General features: G+C 41.0%; 2 long non-coding RNA genes across 2 annotated transcripts; both read left to right on the forward strand.

The window, feature by feature from the left end:
* Window positions 1-1148: 1148 nt before the first annotated feature.
* LOC149539737 (uncharacterized) lies at window positions 1149-1478 on the forward strand. Its single transcript, XR_016356336.1, has 2 exons — window positions 1149-1217; window positions 1332-1478. It is a non-coding gene; the product is annotated as an uncharacterized LOC149539737 (long non-coding RNA).
* A 5252-nt stretch (window positions 1479-6730) lies between these two features.
* LOC149539738 (uncharacterized) lies at window positions 6731-8850 on the forward strand. The gene is made up of 2 exons (XR_016356294.1): window positions 6731-8484; window positions 8602-8850. It is a non-coding gene; the product is annotated as an uncharacterized LOC149539738 (long non-coding RNA).
* Window positions 8851-9576: the final 726 nt, after the last annotated feature.

Raw genomic sequence — 9576 nt, forward strand, 5'->3', positions numbered from 1 at the left:
ATAATGCAACTCTTCGTTGGTGTGATGAGATGCACCACTAGTTTGATGATGGCTTGGATTATGATGGGGTTGTGGCCATTAATATTAGTGAAAAGGAATCAACTAACATATTTGCTAAACCAAAATTGGTTAAATAGTTGACCCTAAAAAACCAAAATTGTCAATCAAATGGTGGATTAATGAGGCTGTTAGAACTAATTTTTGGGAATCACTGGTGGATGGTTTTTGGCAAATCACCACACAAAAATTCGGAGGTGCCCATATATTTCTTGAGAAAATTATATGTCGAGTTTATCAAAGGGCTTAATGTTAATTGTTGGAGCATGAGGTCAAATATGGGTGTGGGAGGTGGAGATCAACAAGATAGACCTGGGGCAAAGTAGAGTAAAGCCATCACATTTCTCTCCCCCTTCCTTTGATATCCCTACCCCTTGTCCGATGCAACATCTTGATGTCATTGTTGAGGCTAGTGCGACATCTAGTAGAACCTTTTATCATTTGAGTAGTGTCTACCAGTCACCTTGACTAGGTCATTCTTGCCTTGTGTTGATAATGTTAGTGCTAGTACATTTGGCAATTCTTCACATGTTTGCGTGCTGCAAACTTGCGTTATGTGCAAGAGTCTTTGTCTAGGTCCCATTATTGGTTCTGAGTTTCAATTTGAGATTGGGGACGATGACACAATAGACATGGTTGTAGAGACACACAACTCTTGTGAGAGAGGAGGGGCAGGCAGAGACATGGACTCCTTTTGTTACGACAAGTCTATACATTTTATTTGTCATAGCATTGTTAATTTAAAATCAATATTTATATTAAAAAAATTGACAACTTCATACTTATGTACATTATGTGATTCATTTATGTCCAGGTGATGATCCATTTCATTTGGCCTTGAGACCTTTACGGTATGCATTATTTGATTACTCATTAATTTCCTATTCGATATTGTATTTTACATGAGTTGTCATCTTCTTTTTCTCTAGCAGGTTCCACCTATCAGTGGGGGATAGTGTGAAGGGGTTGCACCACCAACCATTGACTAGGGGAAGGTAATTATATGTTTAAAGTCATAAAGGCATATATAGATAGATATGTACTTTTCAGTTGTTTGTACTAATGAAATGTTATTGTATTGTTTATTTTATAGGGGGTGGCCTCTAATGATGCACATACCCAAATTCACCATTGCAAACCTTTGGGCATTTCCATTCACAGTGAGAGCCCTGTACTATGTATATTTATTGTTTATTTGTTACTTATCTTGATGTTCTTAGATTATAAAGAAATGATTGTCATCATTGTAACAATTAAATTTTTAATTGTCGTAGGAAACACCTTGTGCGATGGGGGGATTGACAAGGCTTTGTATCTTTGCTCACTCAACCAACATTTGCTGATCAGAGATCACCTGGGGAAAATTATAATTTGAATTCTTGATTATGTTATTAATTTATTATGTTTTTGATTAAGTAAAATAGGTTTTATAGGTATCTTGAAACCCAAAAGTGTAACAACATAAAAAAAATAGAGATTAAAAAAGTCCAGAAAACATGAAACTTCTACGAAAAGTCAAAATTAACAAAAGGCCAAAGGCTAAGAGGCCCAAGCCAGCTGCCTATCCTATAAGAAAAACCAAAAGAGAACCAGCCTTAATGGTTCTCCTTATCCAGGTCCTGCAGAGTTTTTGCAGCTTCGTTATCCTTCTGATTATCCGCTCCTTCCTGGTTCTTGTTCTGGGTATCCTTCTGGTCCACCTGGTCCCTGGCAGCTTTCAGAGCAACCTCTTCCTAGCCAATGTCCAGACTGGTCATCTTCACCGTGTTCCCACCAAGGCCAACTCTCATTAGAGTATCCCCTAGGTTGACTATGTTCTCGTTCAAAGTATGTAGAGTTCCACAATTTGTTTTGTCAGAATCTAGTGGATGTAGTCAAACCTTTGGACTTTCTATTCAACCAAGGAAAGTCTCTCCTCCTGTTCATCTCTGGAGTCCTGGCTGCTGTAGTACTTCTGGCTGCCATCCTGATCAATCTTCTTTCCGGTGTTCTCATGGACACTGCGGATGTTCTGGCTACTATCCTAGTTTTTCTTTTCCTTTAGAGCCTCGATTTCCTAAAACAACCATTTGATGGATCGAAAGTTATCTATCAAGCTATTCTTCGTGTTGTTCAAGAGGTTGAAGCCGGTTTCTCACGCTTTGTCCGAAATGACCAACAATGCTGGGTCAATTAGCTCATCATAATGGGTTTTTCCATCAAGGTCCTCCATCACCTGGATGTTCATAGGTTCTCTAACAATACCCAACCTAGCAATATCCATGTTAAAATTCCTCCATGCCCTCCTCCTGTCCTTCCTTATCACCTCCCCACTTTTTTCCACCATAATTTCAATCATCTCCTTAGGCTGGGAAATGGGCGGGTCAGGGCCAGGGGTCTCGGGGGGCAAGGCAATAGGGTCTTCCTAAAGCAAGGCCTGGTCGACTTTTCTTTTCCTGGGGTTTCCTGGGGAAACATCGAGGGCAATCTCCTCCTTATCTCTTTCCCTCCCCTTCTCCTCATCCTTCATTGTGTCCTTCCCCTTCTCCTTGTCCTCATCCTCAGAGTCAGTGCCAGTCTCCTCTTCTTCCTCACTACCCTCTTTCTCCTCCTGAGGCTTTGGCTTGGGGGGAATGGGGGAAGACATCTAGGGCTCTTTTTGTTAGGAAAGCGGGGATTGCGGGCAACAGAGATAGCTTTGGTAGAGTTTTCCTCATCCTCAGTTTTAACAACTTGAACATCCCTAGAGTCCGAACTAGCGATATCCTCTGAAGCATTACCTAGGTCACCAAGGGATTTTCACCTAGTTTGAGTTTTCAAAAACTCAAACTAGGAGGAGAAGGCCTTCATGGAGGGTAGGATTAGTGACAAGTTTTCTCTTGAAACCCTCAATACCCTTAGACAAGGAAGTGTAAAGATAGAAAAGAAAAATTTTTTAACAGCATGCCTAAAGTGGTTTAGCAATACAAAATGGTGTGTTCTTATCCTGTCAAACCTTGAGTCAAGAGTGATATACTCAATGAGAATCCTGAGAACATACCTCCATAATTTTTTAATGGATTCCATCTCATAGTAAGTATCTGCCTTGATAAGTTTGTTCCTCTCAGCATCGTCCTTAACAAATTTGCTAACAACATTGGCCGACATCTTTTTGTCCCTGTAGAATTTTATGCCTTCCTGAGGGATTTCTGTCACCTCTGCAATCAAGCCATCAGTGATGTGGTGGGTGACTCCATCTATTTTGACTTTCCCATTATTCCATGTTTCCACCATCACCTTGGTAACCCTAGCATCGAAACTATGAAGCTTCTCCATGAACCTGGTGATATCTCCTTTTTCAAGCTTGTGCCAAACCTTCTCCTTCTCCTTCCAATTCTCCATTTCCCCTCAAGGCTCTCTTCTGATCCTTTCCCCGACCATGGCTGCCTTCGGCCTGTAAACCCTATTCCACTAGTAGAGTTGTTGAGCTCTGTTTTCCTTGGAATGTTGAAAATGAAAACGTTATTACTTTTTTTAGTGGTTATGTTCATGCCAACCCTCAAAGCGTGCCTTTTGTATGCGTAATTATGAATTGAAAAGAGCTCTGAATGACTTCTAATTACTCCCCTTCCGATGTGCGATTTGGTGTATCCTTCCATTATTAAAATGGGATTATATTTGTACCCTGGATTCAGTCCTGCCGAAGTAACTCAATTGCCGTTGTCGGGATTTTGTCACTGTTCTTCCACGTCATCACTGAGTTTCTGGTAACGACATCATTGGTGAACCAGTCAACAACCGAGTTGGCTTCTCGGTAAGCGTGGCTAATGAAAGTCTTTTTGAACTTACCCAAGTCGGATTTGAGGTCCTTAATGACATTAGCAATTGTCTAGGAGGGTGTGGCATGTCCTTTGATGCAATTGATAATGTTTAGGGAGTCTCCCTCAAGCCATAGGCACTCGATCCCAGAAGCTAGGGCCAACTTAACAATCTGTCTGGCCATAACGGCTTCAGCAAAGTGATTAGTCTAGTGACCAAGAGGGAAAGAAATAGCCGCAATTCCTCCACCTAAACTATTTCTAATGATGCCTCCGCTACCGGTCGGGTGGGGTTCCCCTTTGCTGCCCCATCAAAGTTGACTTTGTGCCAGTCCTCAGGGGGGAAGGACCATCTAGCTTCCTATCTTCTCTTGTCCCTGTCTTTTTTCCTAACTTTATTGTTCCCACCTTCCTTGACATTTCCTCCCTTTGTTATGGCAAAGTTCTCCATAATGAGTCCTTCAATTTTCTCTACATTTATGAACTCTGGAGCCTCTCTATCTCTAAATATTCTATTGTTGCGCTCTTTCCAGATTCCCCAGCAAAAGTGTGGGAGAGTCTAGGAGTTGAATAACTAAGTACTCAAACCAGAGTGGTGGCTTCTCCACTAGCAAAAGAAGTCCTGGATATTAACTGCGGGGCACCAACTAAAACCAAGATCCTTGGTTAGAAGGTTCCACACCTTGGATGAATAGGGACAATGTATGAATAAGTGATTCACCGTTTCTAGGTTATGCTTGCAGAGGCTGCACCTATTGGGGATTATTTGGCCTCTCTTGGCTAAATTATCCAAGGTAAGAATTTTGTCTTGTAGAAGGAGCCAGAAAAAGTTATTAATTTTGCGAGCCAGACCAGAAATCTAGGCTTTGGCCCAAATTGGCTTCTCCATCCTATCCCATATAGAGAAATAGCCAGAGGCAATAGAGTATAGCCCATTTGAGTTATCTCCCCAAATGATAGTGTCCTTGTTGTTGTTGATGGGGGTGGCGTTCAGTAAAATCATCAAAGGGATAAGGTCCAAGGATAGCTCAGACAGGTCATGCCAACCTTGACCAGTTCTATAATCACTAACTTGCATGCCAAATCTTCCTATCCATTGTTCTGCCCATCTTCCATAACTGGGGTGATTGATAAGAGGTCCCTGACTAGTCCAGTTATCCTACCAAAATAAGGTATTATCCCCTTTGCCAACCTTCCATTTGGCCTTTGACTTGGCCAGGGGTCTAGCCTCCAGGATCCCATTCCAAATATAGGACCCCTGGGGAATCTCAGTCTCAATTATCAAGAAGTTGAGAGACTATCTTCTCAGATATTTCTCAATCAGGATATCCCTCCAAATGCCTATTCTTTGAAAGATACGCCATAATTGTTTGGCTAAAAGGGCATTATTAAGATGTTTAATCTTTTTAATACCTAGACCTCCATGGAATTTTGGGAGGTAAACGAGGTCTTAGGCAACAAGATGGTCTCTCGTGGTCATTAGCCCCTATCTAGAGGAAGTCCATCTGAATCTTCTCCATTCTATCTGCATGTTTGGCAAGGATACCAAAGAGGCTTAATGCATAAGTAGGGAGGTTCTGGAGTATGGATTTCACTAGGGTACACTTCCCAACCTGGCTAAGGGTGGCTGCTTTCCATCCAGAAAGTTTCTTGTTGAATCTATCTATGATACTATTCCAGAAGGAATCTGGGGGTCTGGAACCCAAGGGTAGGCCAAGATAGTTGGCGGGCAGGGATCCAAAGCCACTTCCCAAGATACGAGCAATTTTCCTCTATTTCTCTAAAGGGGTGTTGATGAAGAACACCAAACTCTTCTCCCAATTAATAGCCTGGCCTAAACCCTTGGTATAGGTGTTCAGGAGGCCCTTAAAAACTTTGGCCTCATGGATTGAAGCTTCTCCCCTCAAGATAGTGTCATCCACAAATTGCTGGTGAGTGAAGGCAGAGGGACTCGAAGAGGGCTTGAGACCTTGCAGACTCTTGTCTTGACATTTCGTCTGGATGAGTCTTCCTGGGCATTCAACCATAATGATAAAGGGAATAGGGGAAATGGGGTCACTCTACCTCAGTCCTCTCGAGGGGAAGAAGAAATTAGAGGGGGAACCATTAACCAAAACAGATAAAGAAGGTGAGGAGACAAGTTGAGAAATAATCTTAAAAACCTGAACATTAAAACCGAATGCCTGAAGGACTGCCATAAGAAAATTCCAATCCACCCCATCATAGGCTTTAGACATATCCAATTTGAGCAAAAAACCTTCCTTCTTACTGGCCTCCAAAGAATGGATGACCTCGTGAACCATGAAAATAAAGTCAAGAATCTGCTTCCCAAGGACAAAACCAGTCTGCTGAGGGGAGATGATCAGGGGGAGAATGTTGAGGAGTCTTGTGGTAAGAACCTTAGAGATGATTTGAATTGTAAAGACTAATTGGCTTGAACTTGTCCATCGTGTCGGCCCCCGATATCTTTGGAATGAGAACCAGGAAAGTGGCATTGAGTTCTTTCAAAAGATTTTTGGCCTCGAAGAATTCTTGGATAGCCTTAGTAGCATCCCTTTTGACCACCTCGTAGTAGACTTGAAAAAAGAAGGTCGGAAACCATCCAGGCCCAGAGCTTTGTCTCCCAGAAGAGAGTTGAGAGCCTAGAAGATTTCCTTTGGGGAGGGGATAACTTTTAGCATAGAATTGTGATGCGATTGCAACAAGGAGGGGATTTCCGACAAAATGTTAGCTTCATCTGACACCGACAGTGAAGGATCCTTGGAAAGGAGGGAAGAGAAGAACTGAACAACTTCATCCACAATCTCATCATCCTTGAATAGATGAGCCTGACCTTTCTTATTGTTTGATATCCTATTGCTTGCACGATGTTTGAGCGTGGTCAAATGGAAAAAATGAGAGTTTTGGTCACCTTCTTTCAACCAATTTACTCTAGATCTTTGTTTCCAGTAATGTTCTTCCTTAGTAATGATGTTGTGGAAGTCAGAGAGAATGGCCCTTTCTTCTAGCCTGTTCTGGTCGTTATATCCATTTTGTTGAATATCTTCTTAGATGATACAGAGCTGTTCAGTCTTCTCGTCTTTATCTTGGAAAATGTGGCCAAAGTCTGACTTGTTCCAAATTTTAATATTTGTTTTCAAATTCTTTAGTTTCTGGGCAACCCTATACATTGCAGTGCCTTCAACCTCAATATTCCACCAGAAATAAATCTTAGATTCCAGAGCCGGGTGGGTGATCCACATTTTCTCAAAACAGAAGGGGAAAGTCCTTTTGACAGTGAGAGGGCTAATAGAGAGAGAAATTGGAGAATGGTCAGAGCCCACTTTGGGGAGGGAAAGTCTACAAGAGTGAGTCTGTAGCCACCTAGGAGAGATGAGGGCTCTATCAAGACAAACCTGGATACATTCCCCACCAACTCTTATGTTAGACCAAGTGAAACTCCCCCCCAAGAGGTCCACATCCATGAAAGCCAGATTGTGGATGAAGTTGGAGAGGTCAAGCTTGCTATCTTGATTCAAAGCAAGACCTACACATTTTTCATCGTCTGCGAGAGGAGAATTAAAATCTCCCATGATGATCCCTTTGTTAATATCATTGTTGATAATGACCACTGAGATCTTATCCCAACAAGCTTTCCTTTCCCTTTTTGAATTTGGGGTGTATAGAATTAAGATGAACCAAGAGTCATCACTATGGATGTGGGACGCCTTGCATAGGAGAGGATTATCAACATTTAAGATGGGAGACATCTTGAATGCCCTGTTGTTATAAAGAATCAACACCCCTCCTGAGGCTCCGTTCGAATCAATGGCATCACTGTTCATGGATTTGGTGAAAGATAACTTGTTTACCAAATCCCTTTTCATCTTAGTCTCCTGGATCAACAAAAAATCGGGTCTTTGATCTCTGATCAAATTTCTGACTAGTTCATGTTTATGAGCCCCATTGAGGCCCCTAATGTTCCAAGAAATGACCTTCATTTCTTACTTCCTGAGAATTCCTTGATGGTTCTTTGGCTCCCGTTTGCTAGGTTTCTTTTGGTTTCTTCTTGCAATAGTTGGTTGGATTTCTTCCTTCCTGGTTGCTTAGGTGTTATCCCAACATCAACCTTAACCTTGCTTCCGGTTGTCACTAGGGACAAAGGGGGGTGGTCACGATGTTGGTTCTTATAAATTTTGTTTTCATGCACCAACCATTTAGACTATCCAGAGAACAACTATCAATCCACTCTTCCCAATGAGAGACCTGGTCAAGGGATGAGTTGTTGATGAGTTGAAGAAGCTTTGCCTCCAAACCCTTGGGAGCTGGCATTGCTTCCTCCTGACTAGAACCCATTCCCGGAGGACAAGTTGGGGGGACCTTGGGCCTTGAGGAGATCTTTTGAGGAGAGTCTTGCCTTCCATTAGAATAGGGGGTCTTGGTCCTCTGACCAATATTCTCTTTAGAACAGGGGGGCTCTTGCCTTTGGTCGTTCTGCTCTAGCCCTATCGGCTCAAAAACTTCCTCTACAGTTATTGTATCATTAATTAAGTTATAGTTTAAGTCAATTTGACAACCATACAAACATGTTTAGGTCAGACTTAACGAGGTGCATGCTTTGCCGAGGACATATGTGAGGACTCTTGAGCGACAGAGGAAAGTGTGGAGAGAGGTAAATGAAGTTGCCTTCATTATTGATCAATATGCATTTGAATAAATTTATATTGAAAATGTACAAATCATTTAATTAACTAGTCCAACTTGAATTTTGTCTTTTTTGTTCATACAGGATCTAGCAAGTTTAGAGAGTGCAGTGAAGATGCTCCATTTTGATGATCCTCCACTAGTCTAGGATATAGTAATTTTTAGGGATTCCTTAGGGCACATTTTCAAATGGCACATGCCACATTTTATGTATAACATTTGATTTCATAGACATATTTTGATGGCATGCACCATATTTTGTATAGGGATGTGCATTTTATGTATAACATTTGATTTCATAGACATATTTTGATGGCATGCACCATATTTTGTATAGGGACGTGCATTTTGACATACATTTGCATCGAATTTATATATGATTATATATTTTGATATATTATTTTATTGTGAATTGTTGCGCATGTGTAATTGTATACTGTATGGAATCTTGTTTATTTTAAGCATGTTCTTAAGAATCTTGTTAATTGGATTCTCATTCATTAGAATCTTGTATATGGTCTATGAAATCTTATTCATTTTAGTCTTGTTTATTAGAATCTTGTTCATGGTTTATGAAATCAATATCACAATAATAGAAAATAATTGAACCCCCTCCAAAAATTTAAGCAACCCCAAAACCAAAATCTCTCCTTAAGAAAAAAAAAGCTAGAAGCAAAGACAATCCCTTGAAAATTTTCAACATCCAACTAACCATGAACACAATGAACAAACAAAACAACAAGGACTCTAAGTTATGACCCTCGAAGATCATTGCTCAAATGTGCTAAGTGCACCTTGTGTGCACTTCAATGTGTGGTTCTTGTGAACATTCTAGTGACTCTGTGGATAAAAAAATGGTGTCATTAGAATTCACCCAACCATTTAGAGGTAATAATGCTAATGAAATGATGCCACGACGAATGGTTAGAAAGTTGTATAGTGGTGCATCAATTCACTAAGGAACACTGTGAGTTTTGGGATCGATTGAGATCGCTGTGCCAATTATAAATGAAATTGAATCTCCTAGAACTAAGAGAGGTTATTGTAGAAATTGATATCA

The sequence above is a fragment of the Cupressus sempervirens genome, chromosome 9 (assembly GCF_028749045.1).
Source record: "Cupressus sempervirens isolate cs-2001-9-10 chromosome 9, ASM2874904v1, whole genome shotgun sequence".
Taxonomy (NCBI): Eukaryota; Viridiplantae; Streptophyta; class Pinopsida; order Cupressales; family Cupressaceae; genus Cupressus; species Cupressus sempervirens.